Consider the following 9,585-nt stretch of genomic DNA (forward strand, 5'->3'; position numbering starts at 1 on the left):
AAAAAACTTAATGAGCGTAGATAATAGCAACAAGTAGTAAAATAAATAGAAAATGGTGAATTTTGAGTATTTATTACCTTTGCTTTTATTATAATATATTAACTTGTAAGGCTATATAATTTAATTTGTAATAACGGCTGTGTTTAACATCTGGCTAGCAAAATTCCTAAACATTTAGCAGTCAGCTCTGATGAAACTATCATGAGCTGTCACCGACACACCATCGCCTCTCCTGAAAGGCAACCTGCACAACCCTCTTATCTTTATTTTTCTTCAAAGTGTTTACTAGTGACATTATAAACTTGACATTATAAATTTGATTTTTAAAAATATTACCCTGCTATAACGTAAACTCTTTTTTTCTGAATGAGTCCCCAGCATCTAGAACAGTGTGTGGTTCATAATAGGTGTTAGCAAGTACTTGTTGCAGAATGAATCAGGGTCCCCTTGCACTCAAGAAGAAAAAAGAAAGATAGAATATAATAATAATATAGGCATACCTCAGAGATACTGTAGGTTCTGTTACAGACCACCGCAAATAAGCGAGTCATAATCTTTTTGCTGTGGAGAGTCCTGCCTTCAATTTTGTAAAACACACAATGTCTGTGAAGTGCAATAAAGCAAAGTGCAATTAAACAAGGTGTGATTGTATGAGACACAGGTATAACACCTTCACAAACCTTTTCTCTAATACAAGCTAGCATTTCTGAACTCCACCAAGAAAAGCAAACTGCTTGTCACTATTCTCTAGTGTTCCAATTTCAACTTTGGGGAGAGAACGAGTAACTAATGTGTCAATAGATTTTATCAGTATGGTCGTTACTGGCCATAAACCCAAAGTACACGGGCAGCAAACATTTCTGCACATCAGTTGGAGTAGAGTATTATTCATTGGTGAAAAAACTTAAACGTCTATTACATCTATTTTCGCCAAATAAGTTTATGAAATTAGCTGTTTTTTTCTCATCACTCATTTTAATAATTCTTTGAATTCGAGCTCCCATCAACAATTTAATTCCTATCAAGAATTAAATTCTCATCAAGAATTTAACGCTGGGGTTGATTTGTGTTCCTTTTCTCCAACTTTCTCTCTCCACCTCTCTTTTCATTTTTCACGGGGCCCCGTTGTCTAGCACACCTTCTCCCTGCCCCTCACTCCCAACCTGTCACAATCATATCTTCCGAAATGAGTCATTCATTCTCATTAGTTGGTGACCAGTTAAGCATGACTGTGTCCTTTTGCCTGAGGTATTCGGTTATTTGATGAGGCACTAATAAGCTGGTGCACTTCAGGGAAGTGCTGTCACTAAACTGCTGTGTGCCTTCGTTTCTGTCTCCATCAGAAGAAGAGATGCCCTGACCACATCATCAGAGTATGTGAGGATAAACCTCTCTACGAGATTCATGTTTGAAAACTTCGAAGCCCTCTAAAGTGTTCGTATACTCATTCCAGCTTAGAACCAAGTCTTACACTAAAAAAGGCATCTGTACAAAGTGTTGATTTAAGAGACTTAATTGGAAGGGAAAGATTATTTTTTTTCTGAACACCATATAATTCCTGATGTTTCTGAAATGTCCTTGTTTTGGCAACTGAATATTCAGCTTTGCATTGTAAGTCAGAACCTAGAAAATCTGCAGTTTCTGTTTGGGTAGCCAGTGGGCAAATTACTGTGTTCCAAATGAAGCTGCTTGATACACTGCATTTTTCTTTGTCATAAGGATTATTTAGATCTACCACTTCCTCACCTCAGTCATTTCTAATTCTCCCTGCATTATACGGAATTTAGTTTATTCTTCTTGAAGTGAACAATATTAGAAAGGACACCAAGAATGTACTGAGAAAAGAAATGCTGGCCCCAATAACATTATACTGCAAAGATAATTTACAATCATAATTTAAGGTAGATAAACTGGCATTAAGTTCCTTAATCATAAACTCTATTGTGTTTAACGCAAGAAAAAAAAATTTAAACCTGAAAACTTTCCCATACTTATCACTGTTTGACTTTTCTCTAGTTCAAATTTCTTCAGTGATCTAAGCCTCCTCCCTGTCCCTGTCTTTTCTACCTGTAGAGATTATATTATCATTTTCAATGACTCATGCTTCCTCCTCCTTTTAGGAGAATTAAACTTCAACCCTTTACCCTGCGATATGCAGGGACTTCCTGTTGGAGGAGTAACTTGCCCTCCCCATCAGTGTTGGGCTTGGTCATGTGACTTGCTTTGCTAGTGAAGTGTAAAGAGAGGAAACATGGATCACATTTGAACAAAAATAAATTTTAACAGGCGCCACATATTTCAGGCAGCGCTCCTTCCCTCTGCCACTGAACAGCATGAATTCTAGCACCTGACCCAGAGACACTGCCATGTAATGTGGCCAAGAGACAAATAGTTGCTTCTGTAATTTGCTGGGATTTAGGAGGCCGTTTGTTACTGAAGCAAAGCCGACTAACCCATCCAGGAGTGGTTTTCCCTGCTTTGAGGATGGCTAAAATAAAGGGATGTTTGCATTTTAAAAGTCAGCCCTTCTAATTTTTCCCATACTATATGAAGATAAAAATATTCAGAGAAAGTCCTCAGGTCATGTTTGACATTTCTCCCAGGTCACTAGCTTGATGAAGGACAATCAGGGCTTTTAGCCTCTTCTCAATGGTAAAAACAAAACAAAGCAAAACAAAACACCCACAATTGTTTCTCAACAAATTCCAAGTACCATGTACCATAAATAATTGAAAAGTTTTTACTACTAAATTTTTCATATTTTGGTTTTCAAAATGTTCTTTGACTAACACACAGTTAAATAGACTTCTGCAAAAAGCACAAAGGAAGAAAAGATTCACAGTTCTTGAATACTGGTAATTATCACATTCTGAAAATACTATGTCAGTTTGACTTGATGAAATCTTATTTAAAGGTGGTGTGACAACTATAATTTGCTCTAGACAGGCTCCTTTTCAACTCAAGGGCTTAGGTAATTATATAGTTGGACATCTAAATAATTAAAGGTTTTCAGTGAATTTTATCATTCTTCATGTCGAAAGCCCCTTGTTTAGTTTTATGTCTTACATTTTTATGTATGTATGTATGTATGCATGCATTAGTTTTTAATTTTAGTAATGAAGAAAAAATTTTATGCTCAACCATGAAATTACCTTTTAAAACATTTTTCATAGGAATGTACTAAAACATTGAATGGTTTAATTTTATATAACATTGATGATATATATCTAACACACAAAGGCTAGATGCAGGAGATATGATGATGAAAAAGAAAAACAGAATAAAAAAGACTCATAAAAGTAAATAAACAATCTTAAATCACAACATCGATTTGACAGATGAATATTAAAATGTTGATTTTATTAATGATAAGACTTGGATTGAGGCTTTGCATCAAAAATAACAGGTTGGCCACATACATTTGTTTCCACCTCTTCTAAAATCACACTAGGATGGAAATAAGCAGACATATTAGGAAGATCTACAAGGACAAAGAGAATGGGGAGAGGTAGGAAACAGCAACACATTTTGGAGGTTGGAAAGCAGTTGGAAGACTGTAACTAATACAGCAGACATGAGAAAGATGAATTTTAAACTGGTGGAGAAAGCCAGGAAGAACCCAGGTCAAAGACAGAATCCCCCAAAGGCTTGGGAATTATAGGTTTGGGTGATTCTGGAAATAAAAGTAAAGGTGGGGCTGAAAACAGAAAGATTCGTTGAAAGTCTGTTTAAGAAGCAGTTAGGTCTCTAGACTTTTCATCCTCCATGCCAGATAGTTGTCTCTTCCCTGCACACACCAGCAGATGGCTGGAGGTTTATTCTCTGGTGTTTAAATCAAGGGTCTCTTACTGAGGAACCCCAGATACGGGTTAAGACCAAGATACCAAGATGAAGATAGGAGAAATGTTGAGAGGAGTGTGTGTGTGTGTGTGTGTCTGGGTGTCTATGTGTTTAAAAAATGTAACATCATCATCTTCTATGGTGCGATATCAATAAATATGTTTAAAAGTAAAGAAAATCAAGATGTATCTATATTAAGCGTCTTATTTAGCACTATTGAGGGAAATACAAAAGAACTAGTTAAAACGAATTAAACGAAGTTGCATTTTTGGAAATGGTGGTGGTTGTGCTGTTTCTCATTTTTATGAGAAGCCTTTTAGAATTATGTATGACTCTTTAAACTATAGACATGTGTAACTTTGATAAAAATTAAAAATAAACAAAAAAAATCTGTATTAAAGAAGAGACTTTGAGGAGAAGCTAAAAAGCTGTGTGTGAATTTGGCCCACTTGGTTTCCTTTCAGAGACTGAGCTCTGGGCCACCACATTCAGAGATGTCTGAGAAGGCACAGCCAGAACTGTAGGAGGAAAACCAGGGAGTGCGGTGTTCTGGAAGCCAGACGAGGCAAGTGTTTTGAGGAAGAATGGTCAGCTTTCTCAAACTGCTGCTGAGAAGAAAGAAGGAAAGTTTGGAAATGATCAGCGGAGTAAACAATGTACAAGTTCTAAGTGTTTTCTGGAGGTTTCCAGAAAGAAGCCATTAGCCTCCTACTTCAGTGATTCCCAAATCAAAATTACCTGGAGACCTTAAGAAAAAAAAAGCTCTCTCACTCACACACATGCACATACACAAACACACTCAAAACCTGAGCGATAGGTAGACCGTTGTGTATAATGGGGATGGGGCTTAGGAATCTGCATTTCAAGAAGCGGCAGTTCTGATTCTGGTGGTTGTACAGGCCTGGGGAGCACTGGCCTGGCTAGACTTTATCCAGAACGATAGCTGACAACTGGGCACTGGCCACAGGTAAAACTCCTGCCCCTTCTCAAACTTCAGATATTTTGTCCTTAATGATAATTCACGTATCTAAAGCTTGCCTTCATATTGGCTTCATATCTAGCATCATTTCGAGCATCTTGTTTTAAAATATTCATTTTGCTTTAAAAAAAGAAAGGCAATGGACAGGGCTTTGTTGGGGATTTTTCTTGGAGAGTTTCCCATTGTGGATGATGTCTATTCTCGTGCATAAGCACACTCATCATTCAGATGTTGAAGACAGTTTGTTTCATTTTGATGAAAGTGTTAGGCATTGATACAAAGAGGTAAAACTGCCTTTTGTAAAGAACAACTTAAACAGTAAACAATACAGTTTATGATTCAGTTATTAATCCTACAGCCCTCTTTTAAGCCATAAGACTTCATGTAACAGTAAAAATAAACAATACTTTCTCTTGCATTAATGGTTATTCATTTCTATTATGCAACCTAATAATACTATTCTAAAAGTGAAAATAACTATTAAAAACAACTATTTTTTATTGTTGTAAAGTATACATAATGTTATTTGCCATTTTAACTGTTTTTAAGTGTATGGTTCTGTGGCATTGAGAGCATTCACGTTATTTTGTTGCTGTCACCACCATCAATCTACAAAACGAAAACAACTCTTTTTATAAAATGTCTAAAGATAGTTGTTTTATACACTTAATATCTATTAAAAATTAAGTGTCGGCTAAGCTAATTAAAACTAATACAAATATTAAGAACATTAATAAAATAATAAGAGCATCTTGAAATATATCATTTCCTCTTTCTTCTACTGTGTTAGTTTTCTATTGCTGAATAACAAATTACTCACATTTAGCAGCTAAAAACAGCCAACATTTTACATTCTTTTTATCAGAATAAGTCTTTGAAATGCCATGAGTGTATTACACTGCCATTACATCTCAGTTTGGACTAGCCTCATTGCAGTGCTTTATGGCCCCATGTTAACATACTTGCTGCATGAAGACACCCCAGTTGTAATGAGGACCGCCTGGACCCGAGCACTTAAGAGCTTATTCTCGATCTCATAAAAAAAGATTGCAGGACAAATGCACAGGCACATGGCAATTGGGCCAATTATACTCAACTCACTTTGTACCATCCGGTTTTGTAGGAGGCCTATCAGTGGTCTTAGCCAGATGAAATCCCTCCAGATGGAGGAGCTGGGAACCCCACGACATGGCCTTGGTCAAGAGACAATGGGAATATGTGATCTAGAGAACATCAAATTCCAGGATCTTTTCAGACTTAACCTAAAGTTGGTTAAGCCAAGGTTAGCCAAGATACAGTCAAAGTTATTATTAATAGCTTCTCTCGATTATAGCGAAAGTGTTCAAATTACTACCATGACTCATATGTACACAGAAACATAGTTTCTATATTTCTATAGCCCATCGACTTTTCCTGTCTCCACCAGGAGAAGTTAATGTGTGTACACTAGGGATGGAAGTGTATATTGGTTGAGCCACCTTGGAAAACAAGCAAAATTGAAAATGTACACACTCTGTACTTCAGCACTTCCATCTTAGGTATATCACCTAGAACAGAGGTCTGCAAACCTTTTCTGTGAAGAACCAGGTAGTACATATTGGGGCTTCATGAGCCAGAAGATCTCTGTCACAGCTACTCAGTCTGCTGCTGGAGTTGTAAAGCAGCCATAAGTCACATGAAACTGAATGGATGTGCATATGTTCTAATATGTTCCAATAAAGCTTTATTTACATAATTTTACACCTCACAAAATATTCTTCTTTTTCTTTCTTTTTTTTCCCAACTATTTAAAATGTAAAAATTATTCCTAGCTTGTGGTCCATACAAAACAGTCAGTGGATTGTCCCAGAAGAACTGTTGAGGTTCGTGCAAAAAGTTTCCAGCAGTATTACTTGAAATAGCAAGAAAATCAAAAGTCTAACACAGAAACATAGTAGTGAGAGGTTCATGCAAAAAGTAGCGAGAGGTTCATGTAAAAAGTTTCCAGCAGTATTACTTGAAATAGCAACAAAATCAAAAGTCTAACACAGAAGCATAGACAATGAGCAATATTAAGACATATTCATAAGATGGAACACAGCATAGCCCTGAAAATAATGAACTACATCTACAAGCAGCAGTATGGATGGATCTCAAATCCTTAATATTGATCAAAAAAGCAAGTCACAGAAGAATTTATACTGTATGATAGTTATATTAATGGTATAAAGGAGGGCATGCAAAATTAATATGTAGGTGATAAAACTATAAAGAAAGGCAAAGAAACAATAAGCAGTTCAAAAAGTTGTCCTTTAGGGACAAGGAAAGACGAAGATGTTTTGAGAGAAGCATACAGAAGCTTCCAAGTATTTGGAATCTTTCCATTTCTAAATTTTCATGCTGGGCCTTCAGGAGTTCCTTTTCTTCTCATGCTTTAAATGTGTATGTATATACATACACACGCACACACACACACATATATATATAACTTAAAATGTAATGTAATTTTTTTAAAAAAGCATCACCACTGACAATTTGAAGTTGATACAGCACTTTATTTCACATATTTGTTTACCAATGAAGGGTTTAATCCCATGGATCTTGATTTTATAGGAAAGGGTGCCCTCTTCAGGCAATATGTCAAATGTTTTTAAAGATTTTGAATAGAAAATGTAGACTTTAAAAACTACCAGAAATACATAGAAGCACGCAACTAAAAGCACTTTGTGAGGTATATTTTATGTCAATTTGTAACCAGCCTAAAGTATTTTATTTTTAGAACTCTCTAATGGTGCATTTTTTCTATTTTCATTTAATAATAATGACTTAGTTTAGCTAGCTTTAAAAATCCTCATTTTCTTCTTGCTCTAATTTCTATTTCTTATCAATATATGAAATCCCTTAGAATTCTTTCTTGGAAGATTTCAGGTACAACTGTAGGCATGCTTATTGTGAGATGCCTTCTTTGGCCTGTAATAACACCAAGAGGTGGGAAAGACTGAGCTTCTTGTCACTGGCAATCGCTTATATATTCTTGCAGATATTTCAGAATTTTATTTTTATTTGGAGAAGGAAAATCTATTCGAATGTAAGATCTTGTGGGGACTCCTCTGGTTTGCCTCAATATTTAATATATGCCTCCATTTAATATGTATATTACATTACATCTATGAAAAGGATCTAAGCAAAAAATGCCATTCAGTAATTACTAAAAATGTAGTTGAAGTTGTAGCATTAGTAGCTTGGAATTAATAAGTCGATTTCTTGATTGAGTCATTACAATTTAGTTAAACAAAATTTCTTTAACTCACCCAACAGGCATCTATTTATGATTATTATTATAACCTTAAATCAAACATAGTATTTATTCTTTAAGATCATCTTATACCACCACTGTATTAAAAGTAATCTTTAAAAAATCTCTTTTTAAAACAGTATATATTAGTGTGAAAAAGTTGCAAAATATTTGTTAATTTACTCTTTTGCTTTTCTTTCATGGCTATCATAAACTTAATTTCTATAGAGAATTTTATTGGTCCTAAAATTGTTTTCTAGAAAAAGATATTAAGTAAAAAAATGGGTGGCACTGCTTTTAAAATACGTACTACTTTTATTATGCATGGAAAAACAAAAAGCAGATGGTAGAAATTAGAACCCTAGAATTTTTAAACTGGAAGAGATTTTAGAGATCGCTTTTTTGTCTGCCGCCCGCTACTGAGAGCACTCACCCTCAGCTGAGTAAATTAAGTTCTAAAGTGGTCACTTGTTTGTCCCAAATCACACAATTTTAGTAATCGCGATAACTCTTTAACCAGTTTCAAATGAACTTAAGTAGCAGGTTGGTTTTTATCTTAATGGAATAGGATATTTAGTGGGCACCGGGCATGCCCATGCTTTTCCCGTTGGGTAGCTGGGAGGCAGTGTTGCATAGTGGGAAAAAATCTTCACATCAGCGAGAGAGAACCGGGAGCTGGATCTTGCCGGTAGGTGGCAGATCTCGAGCTAATAATTAGGGTTATAAATGGGAATTACAATATATACCCTATTGGGTTGTCATGGAGCTTAAAAGAGATGCACAGTGTTTGGAACACAACAGACTTGCAGTCCATAGTGGCTACTGTTATACTAGCTGTATATTTATGTTATTATTAGCTATATTTTTGCATATTATTTAGCTGTATATTTTTTATGAGCAGTGTTTTTAATGCTTATATACATTTTTCATCTGAAATCCTAATTTCTAGTTATATGCCTAAATTCTCTGTATTTTCCCACAGTTTCTAGCGGGGTTTCTTGTGCCATATTTAATTCATTGGTGCTTAAGTTTCCGCATTTGTATAGGGAGGGAGAGGTTGGACAATATAATTTAAAAATCCATTTTAGCCTTAACTTTCCATATGCTCAAACTTTAGATTTTTGAACCCCCAAATTCCTGATTCTCAGAGAGTTTTCAGGTCCGAATTATATATATTAGCTCCCTACAATAATTCATTCCTCTGACGGCCCAATGAAAGATATCGAATTGAAAATCATTGTCAGGAGTTAAAGAAAATGATGGGGGTGAAGGATAAATCACTTTAATAAATGGTATTAGGTAAGCAGAACAGTAGGGAGAAACATTAACTTGGATTAACTTGGATCTGCACTTCATATTTATTGAAGTAAACTTCAAACGGGTGAAAGAGTTAAATACTTAATGCTGATCTATTTAGAGAAAAAAAAGTCCTTAGAAAAATGTAATGCCAAGTTTAATTCAGCTGTGGAGAAGAGATAAATATTTGATGCTT

This window comes from Pteropus medius, unplaced genomic scaffold (assembly GCF_902729225.1).
Source record: "Pteropus medius unplaced genomic scaffold, Ma_sr-lr_union100, whole genome shotgun sequence".
Taxonomy (NCBI): Eukaryota; Metazoa; Chordata; class Mammalia; order Chiroptera; family Pteropodidae; genus Pteropus; species Pteropus medius.